The sequence below is a fragment of the Paramormyrops kingsleyae genome, chromosome 2 (genome assembly GCF_048594095.1).
Source record: "Paramormyrops kingsleyae isolate MSU_618 chromosome 2, PKINGS_0.4, whole genome shotgun sequence".
In the NCBI taxonomy this organism is placed as follows: Eukaryota; Metazoa; Chordata; class Actinopteri; order Osteoglossiformes; family Mormyridae; genus Paramormyrops; species Paramormyrops kingsleyae.
In genome coordinates this window covers 8,562,961-8,571,134 of record NC_132798.1, presented here as the reverse complement: position 1 = coordinate 8,571,134, position 8,174 = coordinate 8,562,961, and positions in this window count along the sequence as shown.

Here is an 8,174-nt window from a genome sequence, read left to right as displayed (position 1 = left end):
CTTGGCATTTTATCTCGGCGCCCCCAGACTAATTCCTAATTCCCAGCTGCCCCGGCTCTTTAAAGCCAATTGAGGAGAAGTTGTGGCCCTTAAAGTACTTTCACTGTGTATTCATGAGTGACTACCTGGTGTCCCATCTGAGACGTATCCGGCCTTATGTTCTGTGCTTCCTGAGATAGACTATGCGTTGCCACAATTCTGTTCCTAAAGGTTTTCATTCAAATGGGGTTTGACAGTTTAATCAATCGGTCCATTTTTGTCCCCTGGTGCTCGGCTGCTTGTGACACATCCCTGTAAGTTCCAGGAAATTGCCCCACTGCAAGGCTTAGTGGTGAAAAACTGAGGGTGGGTGCATCACATGCTTATCCAAGAGGCAACTCAGAGGCACTTTAACTTGGCTGAGAGACTCTGATGGAAGCATCACCTGTCATTTTCCTCTACTAAGGAAGTCCCACTCAGCATGAACGGCTGAAATTGCTCTCCTAGTCTTAAATCTGGGACACAGTTGGCCTTTAGAAAGACAGAACACCTTAATTTGCTAATATCTGCTTTACATTTTTAGTGTAAAATCTTTTTTTGTCCTCTATACTATTCATATAAAAAGCAAAAAAGTCAGTAGTCAGAATTTTTAAGCTCATACAAGGTTGTCTCTTTCTTTTGCCATGAAACAACAATGTTTTCCCAAAACTTTTACTTATTTGGCTTTGATTTTTGGCAGATTCCCTTCCTCCGTCCCCATCCTCATTTACGGCCTCTGACATCTTAAGAAAGTTGCCATGATAATGACATCCAGGGGCCTGTAAAAAGAAAAGCCCCCGCGCTTGGAAGCCTCAGAAGTGCCCTCCACCGCAACGCCAGACGCAGTGGTCGTGGCACGCAGCTCAGAGCAGATGCTGGGCAGGGGGGGGCATGCAGAGTGTGTACCTCAGAGTCGTGCTGCATGGAAAGCCCAGGCAAACAGAGGGGGGGGCTGCATTAGAGACGAGGGAAAGATGTGATTTGTCTGCCGATCCCTTTCAACTGTAGCGCTTCAGTTGCAAGGAATTCCATAGCGATCCGTAGGGCCAGACAGTGCCAGTACTTCCGCTTCCTTCTGGAAAGGTCTTATCTCTCCAGAGGGGAGAGTGCAGTGATGCAGCAATATCACTGCGATTGTGCTGCATTACACTGGATATGTGCTGCTGACTATGGTGGGAGGAGGGTAAACAATATTTTTACTAGATAACAAGACATCAGATTTCCTAACATTCATAGCCATTCCCCCCCCCCCCCCCCCAAAAAAAAGAAGTATGTCACCAAAGACCTTTGGAATTCTACAGCAGAAAACCAATTAAATATAAAATATATGTTTAATGTGAAAACACAGGGGATTGTATTTTTTTTCGATTGTATTGTTCTTGTCTGACCTACTGTTTGATCTGTACTTCCCATTATCTTCTTCTTCTACCTGCCCTCCAAAGACATTTATTCACATTACCTTTATTTCACCTGTGTCCAACATCCCCGGTGCCATTGGGGCTTAGGGGTCTTGCTCAAGGGTCCAACAGTAAAATCACCCTGGCAACCCAGGGATTTGGATCAGTAACTTTCTGATGACGGACACAGCATCCTTACCCACTAACCCACACACTGCCCCTTAAAGTTGTGTAATGATTTCTAGAAAATGTGAAAAACATTCCAGTTTAACCATGACCACTACTGGCCGGTTGTAATAAATCTACAGAGCACCCCCCCCCCCCCCCACCAAGGCAGCAAAATGGGGGTCATGAGTCCCTGGTTATTTCAGGGTTCATGGGCCGAAAAAATTGGTGATTCATGCTTTAAAGTGCATCACACTGTCACAAACAGGAGGGGAACCTGTGCAGGGAAACCGCTTTGGATTTCCTGCCTGACGCCTTCACCTATTGGCTACCATGTCTTGGCAGCACATGTGACCCATAGTTTATGTCTGCCTGTGTGCAGGGCTCCCACTAGAGACCCAGACTGACGCCTTCACCTATTGGCTACCATGACTTGGCAGCACATGTGACCCATAATTTATGTCTGCCTGTGTGCAGGGCTCCCACTAGAGACCCAGACTGACGCCTTCACCTATTGGCTACCATGACTTGGCAGCACATGTGACCCATAGTTTATGTCTGCCTGTGTGCAGGGCTCCCACTAGAGACCCAGACTTACTCCTTCACCTATTGGCTACCATGACTTGGCAGCACATGTGACCCATAGTTTATGTCTGCCTGTGTGCAGGGCTCCCACTAGAGACCCAGACTGACGCCTTCACCTATTGGCTACCATGACTTGGCAGCACATGTGACCCATAGTTTATGTCTGCCTGTGTGCAGGGCTCCCACTAGAGACCCAGACTAACCCAAATCAATCCAACTATTTTGGTTGGTACTAATTTTTCAGGGCGCCATCACTCAGGGGCCCTTGGAATAGCCCTATCCCCACCGTGCCCCCTGGGGCCCGTGCCTGTGCGTATGCCCTGCGATTGACTGGCATCCTGTCCATTGTGTTCCCCATGACCCTGATAGAAACAGCTGTCCAAAAACATGCATGGATGCCATAACGGAATAATATGTAATAATATTATGAAATATCTAGAGGACTTACAAAATATCCTTCACGAAAGATCCATTCAAATATTTCCAAACACATTCTTTATTAAAATAATTATGTCGCTGGAGCAAATTTCCAATTGTTCTGTCGAATTGTTCGTAAGTAAAAACATCCTTTGAAGGACATATCACAAGCCCGAGTCGATATTGCTGGAGCTGAATCATGTGTCTTCGCTGTCTAGACTGCCACTGCATCTCCTCCCCTTTCCTCCCCTTGGGGCTGTCTGCCCGCAGGATTAGGCCGGTAAGCTGCCCGAGCCTCCCCTGGCCGCCCCGGGGCCGCATGCAGACAGGGCCACCTCTCTACCGCCAGCCCGCTCAAGGCCGCAGCCAGTCAAGGAGCCATGGGGGTGCCGGCTGCCCCAGCTGCCCCGGCTGCCCCGGCTGCACCTCCACCTCGCAGGGACCTGCATGATCCCTGCAGCAAGCCGGTTTAAGCATTAGGGCGGCGCTGTCCTGGGTGGGGTAATCCCAGGACTTCCCTAATCCGGCCAAATAGGCCCCTGTCTGCCTGCTTATAAGCCTTGACACGTGGATAAGCCTCTGACAGCCTCTGGAAACCCCCGGACTCTAAGTAACTCTCGTGCATATGGGTGCCCCCACAAATACCCAAAATAATGTTAAAGCAAGCTGACTCCGATTAATTCTGTATTCTGATTTCTCAAGGAGTTCCCTTTTTTGTTTCTGCCCCCCATGACACGTGTCACAGATTAGATAACAAGACAAATAGGTTCATGTATTGACGCCTGACAGCGTGTTATCTGCTTGGAGCCCTACTGACACACACAGCTTGACCCTTTATTGCTGGGTTCTCACACCCAACTCTGCAAAGGGCTCCCATCTTTTCCTAGGCAGACAGTGAGTGCTGGGTCTTGAGCTGATCAAGCTTTTTCATTGTAAAACTCCCCGAAGTTACAGCCATGGCCGTGCACATGTTTCTGATTGCGGGGCTGCAGGCTATCTGGGTCGTCTGGTTGGGCTGCACAGCAGCTTGTAGATAAAGGCCTTGATGCATCAGGGGCCCTGCAGAAGTGGGACTGAGTCAGTTGCCAGAAATGGCCTCCTGCTCTCCGCGGCCAAATCAGCCAATGTGGGAAGTACTTCCCTTATGTGGCAGGTGGGACCTGGAATCCCAAAGGGGACACAACTTAATGATTTGAATGCAAAAGTCTACTTTTTTGGGCAGGGGCGCGTGAAGTCTAATTGAATATTGGGGGGTACATCCCATCCCCCCAGCTTCCTATGCCTCTAAGTCCAAGGGCTTTTCTGGGAAGGGCAGGCAGCGGCAGAAGCAACAAATGGGAATTTAAAGACTCAAATCCATGTGTTTTTCTACTGTAGGAGAAAAAACCCACACAGGGAGAGCATGCGAACTGCACTCCCAGCCAACAATCCCACACGCCCAGGTGTTACGACCCCATAGTGCCACTGAGAACATACAAACCCCCCCCCGTTGCAGTTGTGCGCCAACAGCGCCACCCACTGAGCCACGATGCCACAAGAATTCCTGATATGTAACGCAAATACAATTTTTTTACATACAAGTTTCCTTTCCTTCGGTTACTGTCATTGAAATATCAGTACAATATTTGAAATACAGTACTATATACAAATATCAGCAAACAGGATACAGAGAACAGCTTTGTAAAAGGCGGAGGAGGCACGCAGCGGTGTGACCTTTTTGTTTGTGTTGGGTGTGTTGGAGGGGAGTGGTCAGTGTTCAACGCAGAGGACCCCCAAGGACAGCAGGCAGCTCCAGTCTCTTCTGTCTCCGACACCTCTGCATATAACTGCCGTGCTGGGGTCAGATCTGGGCCGGTTGGCTGAGCAGGTCGACCCCCCCCGGAGGTGACCTCCTGGCCGGCGAGTGCCGGGCAGCCAGGGGCCGGGGGGGGTGGGGGGGGGGGGGTAGTTGCACTGTAAGCTTCAACATCAGTCATGTGGGAGGAGGAGCTGATAGACTGTCTCCAGCTTCAGGTCCCCCTCGGCTGAACGTGACGCTGAGCTGCCTCCACTATCACCCCCGTCCTCCTCTACGGGGGGGGGGGGGAGATAAGAGCCTGAAAGTCTCTGGGCAGACTTGAGGAACATGCCTGGAGGTGTCTCCGTGGGGTTCAGGTCAGGGGGCATCGCTGCCCCCGCTCTGCTGACTCACTCTGTGTGGGTTGGCCCATCCTGTAAAACCCCAACTTATCTTCGCAGGAGCCCAGCATCTCTTCGCTGCATGAAGACGGGCATGTAGACGTCATCTACGTCTACCTCGGCCTCAAACAGGAGGTTTCACTTACTGACCAGCCTCTGAGGTCTCACAGTTATGTAGGAGATGGTCAGAATGGGAATTAGCGGCTGCGTTAACCGCCTGTAATTAGTCAAGGATAAATTCTGTTCAAACTCTATTGTCTAGGACATTTGCCAGGTTTTAAGAGGTATGTTTTTTTTCCAAACAAACACGTTGCCTGCTTCCAGAATGAGGCCAAAATAAGCAGATTTGTAATATTTAGGATAGAACTCAATATTCATAATATTATTGCCCATAGTAGAAAATTACTACAGTTAACTAAAAAGGAGCATAATAAGTCAGGTGGTTCTGGGTGACTGTTACACATCTCTCTATCGTGGTGATAAAAAGAAATAAATGTAGAATTATAGAAATTATACCCTTTGTTCTCCCATTACCATCGCAATTTGCGCTCCACAAACATGCGTATTTTGCAACTTTGCCGTTATGTCTAGTAGAATCCATCATTCATGATAGGTAGGCTATGAAAAACCCATCAGAGAACAAAGTGAAGAAGCGAATTGCTTTAATGATTAAAACCACAGAGGCACTGACACCCAGATTTCGCTATGCTTCTGTAAATGGGTGAGTGGCAGCCTCTCTAGCACAAAATACCCGTTACTTTATTCACAAAGTGCCATTTCAAGCATAGCAAAGAGAAACGGCAAACATGGCTCTTTTCTTCTGATGTTTTTTAACAGTTTTCAAAAAGTATGTATTTTAAGGAGCCTATATATGAATATATTAAAAAGATCTGCACCGTAACCTTGGTTTTTTCCATAAATTATGAATAGTCTCCTCTTTTTACTTCAAACGGCTGACTCTTCTGTTTTGGGCTTGGTAAACCTAAATGTCCTTCACGTAAGAATCACGTGATACTATGTGCTTCCCCCAGGCTGCTAAGGATGAACATAAGAACATAAGAAAGTTACAACTGAGAGGAGACCATTCGGCCCTTCAGGCTCATTTGGGGAGAACTTAACTCATAGCTCAGACTTGTTAAAATCTTATCTGGCTCTGATTTAAAAGAACCCAGGGTTTTAGCTTGCACTACACTAGTAGGAAGACTATTATATACTCTAACTACACGCTGTGTAAAGAAGTGCTTCCTCAAATTCAGTTTAAAATGTTCTCCTGTTAATTTCAACATATGGCCACGAGTTCTAGTATTTAAACTAATATTGAAATAGCCATTTGAACAGCATCCAGACCTGTTAGAATCTTATACACCTGGATCATGTCCCCCCTTAGTCTCCTTTGCTCGAGGCTGAACAGATTCAGCTCAGCTAACCTCTCCCCATAAGACAAAGTACCCAGCACGAAAACTGTTTGGTGGCAAGAGAGAGAACAGCCCAGCCGGCCAACATGAACCTCATGCCATGGATATAGGTTTTGTATTATGGATCCTTAGAGGAACACCATCAGGCTAAAGACAGGCAGCCCAAATTAGCTCTCGTTCAACACTGAGGTGGACACACCCCCAGTATGCCACTATATCTGCGCACCATAGACTTGTGGGTAAAGTGGAGAAACTCCAATATACAAAAAAAGCAACAAAACTCTTGATTTATTAAAAAAAAAAAAAGTTGAAGTGAAAACAAAGGGTACAACACTTGCAAATTAAACCCGAAATCTTACTTCCCATGTCAACACAGTCAATCAAACGAATAACGTAACTATGAAACTGATAACGATATAGTGGTATTGCAAGAGTTCAAACTCTTTAACAGACATTTACAAAACTTAAGTCACATCAGCTTAAAACTCTTGTGAATAGTAACCCTCGGCAGTCTCTCCCGGTGCTCAAAGGACACATGCCCTACATTTAATTCTTAACCCTACTCCAAAGAGGTAAAAGTGTGGCAGCCTTCCCAGCCATAACTGTCACTCCATTGAGACAGGATTGCAAATCTGGTCCTTGCCCTTCCACTGCATCATCAGTGTCACAAGTATGGTGACAACAAACATCTAAAGTATGTTTACTCAGTTGGTGCTGAAGGAATGTAACCCTCTTGGTGTCTGGCTTAACTAGCACAACTCAATTAATTCGTACTACTGATGATGTCACTCTGCTCCATGTGATGGCAAGAGAGTTCCTGAAAATTGTTAAATGTCTTTGTGTTGAATGTCATATTTAACCATTTCATGCCTGAATATCTCTGTTCCTTTACCAAAATGTGACAATATGGTGCCATCTGCTAAGTTCAAATATGCCCTGCAAAATACTATAAGCACCTTTGCAACTTGGCAAGTTAGTTGCCATTGCTTGACGCGACAACCTTCCTGAGTGTCTTATTTCCTGCAGGAATTTCGTCGTGCTTCTTTTAAATCTGAATTTTGTTGACTGACATCCAGGCATTTCTGTAATTTCATCAGGGCGCCAGACCCAGAGGCGTCCTTTGCCAGTTTAACTGTATTTCGTGATATTTTACGGAAAATGACAATATGTCACAGATTTACAGTGGATAAACATTTTAATTACTGGGTCTAAAAAAATTTAATACGCAATATTACAACACAAGAACACAGAGTACATATTGAAAGCATGTGGCTGTAAAGGTCATCATGCATTGAATACACCGAATGTTCTAGGCCAAAATTAGTGCATCTTTCAACATGACAATGTGAATTCTGCTGTGAAATAAAGTTGACCCATCCAGCAGTATTTATGTGTTTGTGACATTGCAGACGATTCCCTCTGTCCACATCATATGCCGAACATGTGCCCGACCTCTCTGGTCCTCCGCAGAGGTGGGGGCTCGGTGACGGCCGCGCCAGTGAGAGTGGCAGGCTGGCGGGATCCAGCCCCCTCAAACGGTGCCAGCTGCACGGTCCTAAAACAGGCCACCGCCTCACCATGCTAATGAAAAACAATCCCCATTAAGTGGCACTCTGCAGACACTGGGTCCTCTGTCTCCAGAGTAGACAAACAAGACAAAAGGACAGAGGAAGAGGGCGAAAATCCAGATTGCAGATAAAACTTCCTGTCTCCTGCGGGGTGTGTGGCGAGGTCGGCCACACTGCCATGGCGACCGGAGGCTGGCATGTGACGGAACAGGGCGGAGGAATCCACTGACCCCTTATTTGTTTGAGGCAAGACATCCACAGAGAGCAATCAAGGAAAAATGACATCCACTGCAACACAAAAATTCATCCCGCTGAAAGCATCGAAATGTATGCTTTAAACATACTAAACACCTAGAACATATTAAATGATTTTTCCTCTACTAACCATATCATGTTTGTAAAAAATTGCTTGAAACAAAATATTATTTTAA